This window comes from Lipotes vexillifer, unplaced genomic scaffold, assembly GCF_000442215.2.
Source record: "Lipotes vexillifer unplaced genomic scaffold, Lipotes_vexillifer_v1.1 scaffold253, whole genome shotgun sequence".
Lineage (NCBI taxonomy): Eukaryota > Metazoa > Chordata > Mammalia > Artiodactyla > Lipotidae > Lipotes > Lipotes vexillifer.
The window spans coordinates 333127-346411 of record NW_006780322.1 but is presented as its reverse complement, the minus strand read 5'-3'; the positions used below and the strand labels follow the sequence as shown (position 1 = coordinate 346411).

General features: G+C 41.7%; 1 non-coding gene across 1 annotated transcript; it reads right to left on the bottom strand.

The window, feature by feature from the left end:
* Positions 1–12640: 12640 nt before the first annotated feature.
* On the bottom strand, positions 12641–12713 carry TRNAG-CCC (transfer RNA glycine (anticodon CCC)). Its single transcript has one exon. It is a non-coding gene; the product is annotated as a tRNA-Gly (tRNA).
* Positions 12714–13285: the final 572 nt, after the last annotated feature.

Sequence of the window (13285 nt, the reverse complement as noted above, 5' to 3'; positions counted from 1 at the left end):
ACTGTTTTCTTTGTTTCTATTTCATTTATTTCTGCTCTGATTTTTATGATTTCTTTCCTTCTGCTAACTTTGGGTTTTGTTCTTCTTTCTCTAGTTCGCTTAGGTGTAAGTTTAGATTGTTTATTTGAGATTTTTCTTGTTTCTTGAGGTAGGCTTGTATTGCTATAAACTTCCCTCTTAGAACTGCTTTTGCTGCATCCCATAGGTTTTGGATTGTCGTGTTTTCAGTGTCATTTGTCTCTAGGTATTTTTTGATTTCCTCTTTGATTTCTTCAGTGATCTCTTGGTTATTTAGTAACGTACTGTTTAGCCTCCATGTGTTTGTGTTTTTTACATTTTTTCCCCCTGTAATTGATTTCTAATCTCATAGCGTTGTGGTCAGAAAAGATGCTTGATATGATTTCAATTTTCTTAAATTTACTGAGGCTTGATTTGTGACCCAAGATGTGATCTATCCTGGAGAATGTTCCATGCACACTCGAGAAGAAAGTGAAGTCTGCTGTTTTTGGATGGAATGTCGTATATATATCAATTAACTCTATCTGGTCTATTGTGTCATTTAAAGGTTGTGTTTCCTTATTAATTTTCTGCTCGGATGATCTGTCGATTGGTGTAAGTGAGGTGTTAAAGTCCCCCACTATTATTGTGTTACTGTCGATTTCCTCTTTTATAGCTGTTAGCAGTTGCCTTATGTATTGAGGTGCTTCTATGTTGGGTGCATTTATTTATTTATTTATTTATTTATTTATTTTTGCATTACATGGGCCTCTCACTGTTGTGGCCTCTCCCGTTGTGGAGCACGGGCTCCAGAGGCACAGGCTCAGTGGACATGGCTCACGGGCCCAGCCGCTCTGCGGCATGTGGGATCTTCCCGGACTGGGGCATGAACCCGTGTCCCCTGCATTGGCAGGCGGACTCTCAACAACTGAGCCACCATGGAAGCCCCATATATATTTATAACTGTTATATCTTCTTCTTGGATTGGTCCCTTGATCATTATGTAGTGTCCTTCCTTGTCTCTTGTAACATTCTTTATTTTAAAGTCTATTTTATCTGGTATGAGTATTGCTACTCCAGCTTTCTTTTGATTTCCATTTGCATGGAATGTCAGTTTCCATCCTCTCACTTTCAGTCTGTATCTGTCCCTAGGCCTGAAGTGGGTCTCTTGTAGACAGCATATATACAGGTCTTCTTTTTGTATCCATTCAGCAAGCCTGTGTCGTTTGGTTGGATCATTTAATCCATTCATGTTTAAGGTAATTATCAATATGTATGTTCCTATTACCATTTTCTTAATTGTTTGGGTTTTTTTTTTTTTTTTTTCGGTACACGGGCCTCTCACTGCTGTGGCCTCTCCCGTTGGGGAGCACAGGCTCTGGACACGCAGGCTCAGCAGCCATGGCTCACGGGCCCAGCCCCTCTGCGGCATGTGGGATCTTCCCGGACCGGGGCACGAACCCATGTCCCCTGCAGCGGCAGGCGGGCTCTCAACCACTGCGCCACCAGGGAAGCCCTGTTTGGGGTTTTTTGTAAGTCCTTTTCTTCTGTTATGTTTCCCACTTAGAGAAGTTCCTTTAGCATTTGTTGTAGAGCTGGTTTGGTGGTGCTGAATTCTCTTAGCTTTTGCTTGTCTGTAAAGCTTTTGATTTCTCCATCAAATCTGAATGAGATCCTTGCCAGGTGGAGTAATCTTGGTTGTAGTTCTTCCCTTTCATCACTTTAAATATGTCATGCCACTCTCTTCTGGCTTGTAGAGTTTCTGCTGAGAAATCACCTGTTAACCTTATGGGAGTTCCCTTGTATGTTGTTTTTCCCTTGCTGCTTTCAATACTTTTTCTTTGTCTTTAATTTTTGCCAATTTGTTTACTGTGTGTCTCAGTGTGTTTCTCCTTGGGTTTATCCTGTATGGGACTCTCTGCACTTCCTGGATTGGGTGGCTACTTCCTTTCCCATGTTAGGGAAGTTTTCGATTATAATCTCTTCAAATATTTTCTCTGGTCCTTTCTCTCTCCTTCTGAGACCCCTATAATGCAAATGTTGTCACATTTAATGTTGTCCCAGAGGTCTCTTAGGCTGTCTTCATTTCTTTTAATTCTTTTTTGTTTATTCTGCTCCGCAACAGTGAATTCCACCATTCTGTCTTCCAGGTCACTTATCTGTTCTTCTGCCTCAGTTATTCTGCTATTGATTCCTTCTAGTGTAGTTTTCATTTCAGTTATTGTATTGTTCATCTCTGTTTGTTTGTTCTTTAATTCTTCTAGGTCTTTGTTAAACATTTCTTACATCTTCTCGATCTTTGCCTCCATTGTTTTTCCGAGGTCCTGGATCATCTTCACTATCATTATTCTGAATTCTTTTTCTGGAAGGTTGTCTATCTCCACTTCATTTAGTTGTTTTATCTTGTTCCTTCATCTGGTACATAGCCCTCTGCCTTTTCATCTTTTCTATCTCTCTGTGAATATGGTTTTTTTTCCACAGGCTGCAGGATTGTAGTTCTAAGAGGCTTGTGCAAGTTTCCTGATGGAAGGGACTGGTGGTGGGTAGAGCTGGCTGTTGCTCTGGTGGGCAGAGCTCAGTAAAACTTTAATCTGCTTGTCTGCTGATGGGTGGGGCTGGGTTCCCTCCCTGTTCGTTGTTTGGCCTGAGGCAACCCAACACTGGAGCCTACCTGGGCTCTTTGGTGGGGCTAATGGCAGACTCTGGGAGGGCTCACACCAAGGAGTACTTCCCATAACTTCTGCTGCCAGTCTCCTTGTCCTCACGGTAAGACACAGCCACTCCCTGCCTCTTCAGGAGACCCTCCAACACTAGCAGGTAGGTCTGCTTCAGTCTCCTATGGTGTCACTGCTCCTTCCCCTGGGTCCCAGTGCGCACACTACTTTGTGTGTGCCCTCCAAGAGTGGAGTTTCTGTTTCCCCCAGTCCTGTCAAAGTCCTGCAATCAAATCCCACTAGCCTTCAAAGTCTGATTCTCTAGGAATTCCTCCTCCTGTTGCCAGACCCCAGGTTGGGAAGCCTGATGTGGGCCTCAGAACCTTCACTCCAGTGGGTGGACTTCTGTGGTATAAGTGTTCTTCAGTTTGTGAGTCACCCACCCAGCAGTTACGGGATTTGATTTTATTGTGATTGTGTGCCTCCTACCATCTCATTGTGGCTTCTCCTTTGTCTTTGGATGTGGGGTATCTTTTTTGGTGAGTTCCAGTGTCTTCCTGTCGATGATCGTTCAGCAGTTAGTTGTGACTCTGGTGCTCTCACAAGAGGGAGTGAGAGCACGTCCTTCTACTCCACCATCTTGAAACAATCTCTCTCTAGAGGACCTTTTAAAGCATGTTTAGCATCTGGACTCTATCCCTAGGGCCATAAGATGCCTTTGAAGAGGTTTAAGCTGTGTAGGAGATGCAGGTTTTACTTTAGAAAAATCAGTCTGCCTCCTGTATGGAAGGTGACCTGGAGGGGAGGTCAGTTAGGAAGGAGGCTGCTGTAGTAATTCAGGTGAGAGAAGTGCATGAGGCCTGAACCCTGGTAGCAACAGGAAAGGAGAAGCTTTCAGAATCAACAGCAGTTTAGGAGCTAGTCTATAATGGACATATGTGGGTGCTTAGCTACACATGGGGCAGAAGGGAGAGGAAGGAATCAGGGTTGACTCTTGGGTTCTGGGTTTGACAATGAGGTAGTCATTTATTTAGGTGGGGAATCAGCAAGAAAAGCAGAGTCCTCCAACCAAACAAAAGTGTTTTATTTATGGAGCTATTATTCACATACAGTAAAAGGAGCAACTCTTAAGTGTACAGTTTAATGACTCTATACCCACATCAAGATATAGAACATTTATATACCCCAGAAAGTTCCCTTGTGCCCCTTTCCAATTGGGGTAACCACTTTTCTCAGTTCTATCCCAATAGATTAGTTTTGCCTGCTCTTGAACTTCATAGACATGGAATAATTCAGTAAATACTGTTTTGTGTCTGACTTCTTTTGCTCAACACAATGTCTGTTAGAGTTATCCACTCCATGTTTTGCATGTATCAATAGTTTATTCATTTTTTTGGTAATCACTGACTAATATGCCATTGTTTGAACATACCACAGTTTGTTTATCCATTCTCCTACTGATAGAAGTAGGTTTTTGTTATTGTTTGCTTTTATGTTTGTTTGTTTTGAGGAATCCAAAAGGAAAATGATTTAGAAATGAATGACAATGAAAAGATGTAACAGGGACTTCCCTGGTGGCACAGTGGTTAAGAATCCGCTTTGTTTTGAGGAATCCAAAAGGAAAATGATTTAAAAATGAATGACAATGAAAAGATGTAACAGGGACTTCCCTGGTGGCACAGTGGTTAAGAATCTGCCTGCCAACACAGGGGACACGGGTTCAAGCCCTGATCCAGGAAGATCCCACATGCCTTGGAGCAACTAAGGCCATGCACCACAACTACTGAGCCCATGTGCCACAACTACTGAAGCCCACGCACCTAGAGGCCATGATCTGCAACAAGGGAAGCCACTGCAATGAGAAGCCCATGCACCGCAATGAGGAGTAGCCCCCACTCGCCGCAACTAGAGAAAGCCCACGCACAGCAACGAAGACCCAGTGCAGTCAAAACTAAATTAAAAAAAAAAGATATAACAGTTATAAACTCTTATGCCCTACTATATAGCATCAAAATATATAAATAAAACTGTGAATAAAAGATCTCATTTACCTCAGCAAAAAAGAGAGAAATTTTGTAAAAATTTAGTAATAAACTCAAGAATGTGTAAGATGAATATGAAGAAAACTATAAAAATTTCCTGAAGGACATTAAAAAATAGAATTAGTGGGGAGATATGCTTTTTTGGATGGAAAGACTCAATATTATAAATATGTCAATGTGTCAGTGTCAGTGGGTTCTCTGTGAAGCAGACATTGAGATGGAGTTAGGAGTACACAGGGTTTATTTGGGAGTAACATATGTGACAGATAAAAGAGAGGCAGGAGAGCCTCAGCCTGCAATGCATATCTGACAGGGTTTCAGTCAACCCAGTGATGAGTTCCAGAGCAAAAAAATGCGAATTACAAGAGTCTTGCCCTGGGAAGACGTGGCCAGTTCCCTGATACCCCCTCTGTACTCAGTCACTGGTGGGAGCCTTCCTGGAAAAGGCATGGCCTTGGCTTGAAAGCTGAGGTGAACCTTAAAGGTGCTAACAGCTGGAGGCTCAGCTATACCTGCACTCCATGCAGCTGTACAGCACGTTCTTTCCTGAAGCAAAACTTAAGGGGCACACCTCCATAGCTGCCACAGTTAGTTCTCCCCAAATTAATCTGTAAATTTAATGCAGTTCCAATAAAAAATGCAAAGATGACATGATTATGTACAGGAAAAAATCCAAAGGAATAAACAGATGAATTATGAGAAATTATGAGACTTTATAAAAGTTTCTTGATACAAAGTAAACATATAAAAATCTATTTTTCTCTATATCAGCAAGAATGAGTTAGAAAATGAAATGTAACAGGATAAGAAAACAAAGCAGAATTTAAAAAATTCAATCATTTTCCAAAAACAAAAATATGAAGTACTGAAGTATAAATATAACAAAAAAGTAAAATATAAAGAAATTGATAACATTTTATTGAGAGGCATTATACAAAGCTTAAATTAAGTGGGGCAATCTATCATTTTCATGTATTGAAAATTAAGAAATTTTAAGATAACAGACTTCCCCAAATTCATTGATAGTGAAAACAAACAAAATAATGTTTTTTGGAGTTCTTGATAAGTTGATCATGAGGTATTTATGAAAATGCAAAGAACCAAGAGCAGTTAAGATGCTTTTTGAAAAGAATAAGGATGGGTGGGTCATGTTGTTTAATATCAGAACATATTATAAATCTAGAGTAAATGGTGTAGTATTATCATAAGCAGTAGGGGAATGTGTCCATGAATACAAAAAAAAATAATGCCAATAAGGTGTGGGGGTTTTTAGGAATTGGGGTGCAATTTAACAAATTATTTCTGAAGTATGTTTGGAAGAATATGAGAGAATAATCAAGAGAATTTTAAAAATTATGACTAATGTGCTATTAAATATCAAAGCCTATTAAAATAATGTAGTGTTTGAACAAGAGATACCCAAATAAATCAGTAGAATAATTAAGAAACCAACTCACATATATATGGAATTTAGAATATGATAAAAGACAAATTGTCACAGTAATGACAGAAATTTGATTATTGAATAAATGGCATTGAGAGAACAGGGTACACCTGTAAAGGAAAAAGTAGAATACATATTTTATAAGATATTCAAAAGTAAATTACAGATGTATTAAAAAATATAACAAACCTAAAACTATAAAATGGCAAAAGAAAATTGTATGGGAGAATATCTTTATAATCTTGGCATGAGGAAGGTCTTTGCAAGCATGAAATAAAACTTGGAAGAAAAAAATTGGCAAGTTTGTCTATATGAAAATTTTAAATGTTTGACAAAAGCCTTCATAAAATTTAAAACAAAGGACAGTCTCGGAGAAAAAAAATCTCTCTATATATTTAATAGACATGGCTTAATACCTACAAATAAATTTAAAAAGACAACCCAGTAGAAAGATAGCCAGAGGATATGACAGGCAACTTAAAGACGGAACAATACAAATGATAAAGAGTTAAAAGATGTTCAACCTCATTGTTAATAAGATAAATCAAAATCAAACAATGAGATGTAAGAGATGAAGATTTTTACCCTTCAGACAGGCATAAGCTTAAAAGGTTAATAATATTCATATTGGCATTAAAAAAGAATGAAGTGTATCTAAACAGAGACAGTTATTTGTGATAATGCTATTATTATACATTTAAGTTTTTTAAATATTGTTAAGTTTAAAAGCAGCACAGAACAATATATACATAAAATGATCCCACTTTTGAAAAACAAACAATTTATGTGTATGTGTTTCTGGTGTGTGTGTTTGCATATTCATACAGGAAGGCCTTGAAAGACACACATCAAACTGTTAAGAGTATTTAACTCTGGGGAAGTGTTGTGGAGGGATTTCTACATTTTACTTTATATAACTCCTTGTTCGAATTTTTAAACATTAAAAATGGCTTTAAAAATCAAGAAAAACAGTAAGAATTTTCTTTGATTCAACAGCTACACTTCTACATCTCCGTGCACCACAACTAGAGATCCTGCCCGCCACAATGAAAGATCCCGTGTGCCGCAACGAAGATCCTGCATGCTGCAACTAAGACCCGACACAGCCAAATAAATAAATAAATATTTTTTAAAAAATTGTTAAAGCAGGAACAATTATTTTGCTCACAAATCTGTGATTTGGGCAGGGCTTGGCAAGGAAAGCTCATTGGAGGGGCTCTACTGAAGGCTCACTCATATAGAGGGCAAATTGGTGCTGGCTGTCAGCTGAGTTGCCTCTTCCTATACCCGTGGGCCTCTCCTCACAGCACAGTGGTTGGGTTCCAAGGATGAGTGTGTGTGTGTGTGTGTGTGTGTGTGTGTGTGTGTGAGAGAGAGAGAGAGAGAGAGAGAAATCATCTTTATTACTTACCTTCAGAAGTCTGTAGCATCACTTAGGCCATACTGTAGTAGTCGAGACAGTCACAAAGACCCACCCAGGTTCAACTCTCTCAGGTTCAAGGGGAGGAGACTTAGATACAACCTCTTGATGGCAGAGTGGCAAAGTTCTGGAAGAGCATGTGGGATGGAAATATTGTGGCCATTTTTAGGAAGTACAATCTGCCACATTCCCTCTCTGAAACATAACTGATACAGTTAATAACAAAGTTGCTTTTCTTTTTAAACCTTAAGAATAAAAGGTTAAGCTAAAATTAAATTCAACAGAAAGTATTAAGTCCGAAAATATCTAAACAAATGACATTTTAAAGGAATATACAAGAAAAGAAAAGAAAGGGTAGATCTTTACAAGATTATTTTTTTAATAGAAAGCCTAAAATATAGGAGCAAATAGTTTTCTAAAGAATAAAGTTTAATACATAGGATGTGAAGGTAAAGGAAAATAACAGAGAGAAGGTAGAACTAGAAGAGGAGTCCCCAACCCCCGGGCCATGGACCAGTACCGGTCCGTGGCCTGTTAGGAACCAGGCCACACAGAAGGAGGTGAGCAGTGGGCAAGCGAGCGAAGCTTCATCTATATTTACAGCTGCTCCCCATTTCTCCCATTACTGCCTGAGCACTGCCTCCTGTCAGATAAGCAGCAGCATTAGATTCTCATAGGAGCACCAACCCTACTGTGAACTGTGCATGAGAGGGATCTAGGTTGTGCACTCCTTATGAGAATCTAATGCCTGATGATCCAAGGTGGAGCTGAGGCAGTGATGCTAGCATGGGGAGCAGCTGCAAATACAGATTATCATTAGCAGAGAGGTTTGGCTGCACAGAGCCCATAAAAAAATCAATTACTTGATTGGGAAGAAGAAAATATTGAAAATGTGATTGAAAATATTTAGTGTCTCCTTCTTTTAGAAAATTAAAGAATGATGGGTGTGGTGGTGGGGTTCAATGGGGGATGAGGCCCCTGCCCACAGCTGCTTTCCTATAGGGCCCCCCTCAAGACCAAGGGCACCTGTTTTCCAGTGGCTGTCTGCTCCCCACCAGGGTGGGGTCTGTGCTGGAGGTGTGCTCCATCTCTGATGTAGAACCAAGAAGTGTTAGTGGACCCATAGAGAGACAGAGCCCCAAGCCACTGCCTCAGTAGTACACGTTTTGACCAATTGAATGAATTGTCCCTGGATTAAATGGAATGTGGGGATAGAGAGATGACGGGCAGGTGTGGGGCACTGAGGCTGAATGCCTAGAGGCTAATCCTAGCTAACACTGATGAGGGCTAACTATATGCTAGTAGTTGTCAAATCATTTCCTGCTCATCTCAGCTCTAAGAGGTAGGTGATTTTATTGTCCACATTTTACAGAAAAGAAATCTGAGGAACAGAGTTTAAATTTTAATCCAAGATTAAGGAGCTAGGAAGTGAAAGATATGAGACATAAATGCAGAAGTTGGATTCCAGACCATGTCCCTGGCCACTACATTCTGATGGCTGTACTTTCTCACATCCCAAGCAGCACCTTCCTACCAGCATCTTGACCCAGACCCCGATTTGCCTCTCCAACCAGGGAGCCTCCTACCTTGCACCAGAGCTTCCCCTTCACAGACAGCCTCCCAGGTGGTGGGTCCCAGGACAGATGCAGCCTTTCGTCTTTCCCAGCATCTATGCCCGACCCTCCTATCATTTTGGCCATGTTAACTTCATTCATAGGGACCCTTGGGCCTTCTGGAAAGCCCAGAGTGTGATTCAGATTTAGAGGCTGCCCTTCCTCATGCCCCTTGTTTTCGTTGCTTCTCATCCACCCTTTCTAAGCCTTCAAGCATGTGGTATCCCTGTCTCTCTTCTCCAAGCCCCTCACTCATGGACTTCTCAGATGAGGCTCTCCCTGGCTTTTCCTCCGGGCCCCAGCATAAGGTGACTCAAATTTCCAAACTAGTCCTTCCCTTTCTCACTGTGCATTCGTTGTCTTCTCCCATCTCCCCACCCCCACCCCCCACTTTTTAATTCCTGGTCAAATTCTGTGTTTTTGTATAAAATAGCTATCCGTGTAGACACCTATCTCCCCAGTGAGACTCCAAACTCCTTGAGGGCAGGCACCGCTCCTTATTCATGTTTGCAACATTTTCAGCACCCAGCCTGGGCCTGGCACACCTTAGACGCAATGCACATTTGTCCAGGTGACTTGCCAGGGAGGTGCAGGTTATTATTGGCCTCACACTTTACTTGTCACTCATCAAATGCCCTTTACTTTTTTCTTGCTTGAATGGAGTGAAAGCACCCTTCTTTACATTCATGTAGTCATTTAATAACTGGTGTTCCAGCCTTTCCTAATCATTCCTAAATAGCAAGCTCATGAGAGTTCCAGGATCTGGGTCCATTCACCTCACTTTGCTCATTACTGAGACTCACATCATGGAAAATATTTGTGTGGAAACACTTTTGAAGATATTTAAAGGGATATTTTAACCAAATGGATTGAGGGAGCTGATGAAGCAGAAGATCTGCCTACTCTAATGCCATTTTCTAAGTTAGGAAATGCCCACCCCAACCCCACTGTGGTCCCCTTCAGGATTTGGAGGGGTGGTGGGAGAAATGTTTATAATTCTCACATGCAACACAAAATAGGGTTATAGAGATGTTTACTCTTTTATCAATCTAGTATTTTCTAAACATTAAAAAAAAATCCCATTTAAAAGATAGGAACACGTAGTTGCTAAAGGCTGACTCTTCCACCCTACCCCTCATCCTCCTTTATAACTTACTTTTATTTAGTTAATTTTAATAATGTAATAAGCACCCATAAACTCACTATTCAAAAGAAAACCCGGCCCTTGGCAGTATTCCACATCTGACTGCGTGCCCCCCCCCCCTCCCATGCCTTCACCTATCCTCACGCAAGGTGACTTTCCATGCTAAAGTAAGATCAGGTTTGGAGTCAGGGACCTGCCTTGCCATATTACTTTCTCATCTGTTCCCATTGTCACCAATAGGGCAAATCTACTTTAGCAGGCTTAACATTTTAAAATATCCTTAAATGGCCTCACTTGGCAGAGAATAAAGCTCAGATTAAATGCTACTTCTTGTAGGATAATTTTCTATGTTTAACAGGAGCTCAAATATAGCTGAGATATTATTCATCTTGAAGCCATCACCCACTAATTTGGATATAACTTCTTTTGTCATATTCCAGAAATTCTTCTCTCTAGGATAGGACCAGGGCCGCTGACTAAGAGATACCCACCCCACACTCCCTGCCCACCTCCTCTCCAATACCAATTAGTGTTTTTCCCTCAGCCTCTGCCATGGGACATAATGGCTCCTGAGTGACAGTCTCCATCTAGGCTCGTAATTTAGAGGCTGCTGCATGGAGTGACACATACTGCCATTAGTCACTCCTCCCAGCACTGAGTTAGTATCAGGTTTCACAGGTACAGACACCAAGTAGGAGTCATAAGACACACACCCAGACTTGAAGAGGGGATAAAAAGAATGATACATGTTGTGGAACCCTTTTTGGGGAGAGGGTCTCTTAGAATAAAAATGAATTCTGGGATATAGAAAACAAACTAATGGTTACCAGTAGGGAGAGGAAATGGGGGAGGGACAAGATGGGTGAAGGGGATTAAGAGGTACAAACTACTATGTGTAAAATAAATAAGCTACAAGGATATATTGTACAGCACAGGGAATATAGTCAATATTTTATAACTGTAAATGGAGTATAACCTTTAAAAATTGTGAATCACTATGTTGTACACCTGAAACTAATATAATATTGTCAATCAACTCTACCTCAATTAAAAAAATGAATTCTGGGAGATGATTTGAATTAGCAGGATAAAGCCCTGTTTGTCTTACAGATGTTTTACTCTGAAGAATCTGCAAGACCTAAAGTTATCTAGACTTGAAGTGCTATAAGGAGGCTCCATCTACCACCAAGAGAATGCAGTCTCTAAGACATTGACCACAAGAGGCTCTGTCAGAATGGAACCGGAGCCTGAAGCCTGTGGGTAGGGTGAGGGTGGGGGTGGGGTGTGATAGGTGGGAACAGAGGAGTATTTTTGTTTTTGTTTTTGTTTTTGTTTTTGCGGTATGCGGGCCTCTTACTGTTGTGGCCTCTCCCGTTGCGGAGCACAGGAGCACAGGCTCCAGACCCGCAGGCTCAGCGGCCATGGCTCATGGGCCCAGCCGCTCCGCGGCATGTGGGATCTTCCCGGACTAGGGCACGAACCCGTGTCCCCTGCATCGGCAGGCGGACTCTCAACCACTGCGCCACCAGGGAAGCTTGGAACAGAGGAGTAGAAAGAGAAGAGGGAGGGAGCCAGGGAAAGGAGGGCCTTGGGACTTCCCACCTAAGGCTGATTCAGTCTGCACTGAAGGGCTGTATTAAGGAAAAAGTAAGGACATGTTTATCATTCTCTGGGTTCTTGGTGTCATCATGGCTGGCCACAGGAAAGATTGTTTCTTTCTGGTCAAGACATTGAAGGACATAAGAACAGGGTGACATAAGGAATTCATAAGCATGGGCAAAGGTTTGGGTTGGCTCCTGCAAGCCAGAGCTCTTCTGAGATGTTGTGCTAGTGGATATGGCTTACGATAGGCCCTGTGGTAGGGAGCTCTGTAGGTGGTACCCAGCCCACAATTGCTCCTTGTCTGAGAGCTGCCCCCAAATCATAGCAGCATGGCCCAGCAACCAGATCTGTGTTCTTTAAATCTTCCCCGAGGTAGGTGATTGGCCCAGAGGAGAACAGGTCTAGGTTGGGCCAATTGTATCCTATCTTCTGATAGGATCTGTAATGTGAAACAGAGACACATGGAATGGGAGTCCCTAGAGCCAAGTCACATCAGTGGTGATGTTGCAGAGGGAAACGGATCCTTCAGCCTCAGTCAGGCTTTCAGGACAACATCTTTTTATTTATTTATTTAGCTGCACCACGTCTTAGTTGCCGCACGCGGGATCTTTGTTGCCCCGTGCAGGTTCTTCATTGCGGCATGTGGGATCTTTTTTACTTGCGGTATGCGGGGTCTTTTTTAGTTGCGGCATGTGAACTTTTAGTTGCAGCATGTGGGATCCACTTCCCTGACCAGGGATTGAACCTGGGCCCCCTGCATTGGGAGCGCAGAGTCTTAGCCACTGGACCACCAGGGAAGTCCCCAGGCCAACATCTTGACTTTAACCACCCAAGACTTTCACCAGAGCCAGAACCACCCACTTAAGCTACTGCTGAATTCCTGACCCATAGAAACTGTGTGAGATAATGTTTTTGTTGTTTCAAGCTGCTAAGTTTTGGGGTGATTTGTTATACACCTAAGTACATATGTATATACATCTAAGATGTATCAACTAGGAACGTTTTTGGCAGCAATTAACAGAATGCCTGACCACAGTAAATCTTGAGGAAATTTAGAGGTATGAGTTTCCTAGAGCTGCCATAATAATGTCCCACAACCTGGGTGGCTCAGAACAACATAAAGTTGTTGTCTCACCAGCCTGGAGGCCAGAAGTCTAAAATCAAAGTGTCAGTGGGGCTATCCTCCCTCTGAAGGAGCTAAGTAAGGATTTGATCAGGTTTTCTCCCGGCTTCTGATAGCCTCAGGCATTCCTTGGCTTGTAGATGGCTGTCTTCTCCTTGTGTCTCTTCACATTGTATCCCTCTGTGCGTGTCTGTCTTTGTGTTCAAATTTTCCCTTTATATAAGAACAACTGTCATATTGGATTAG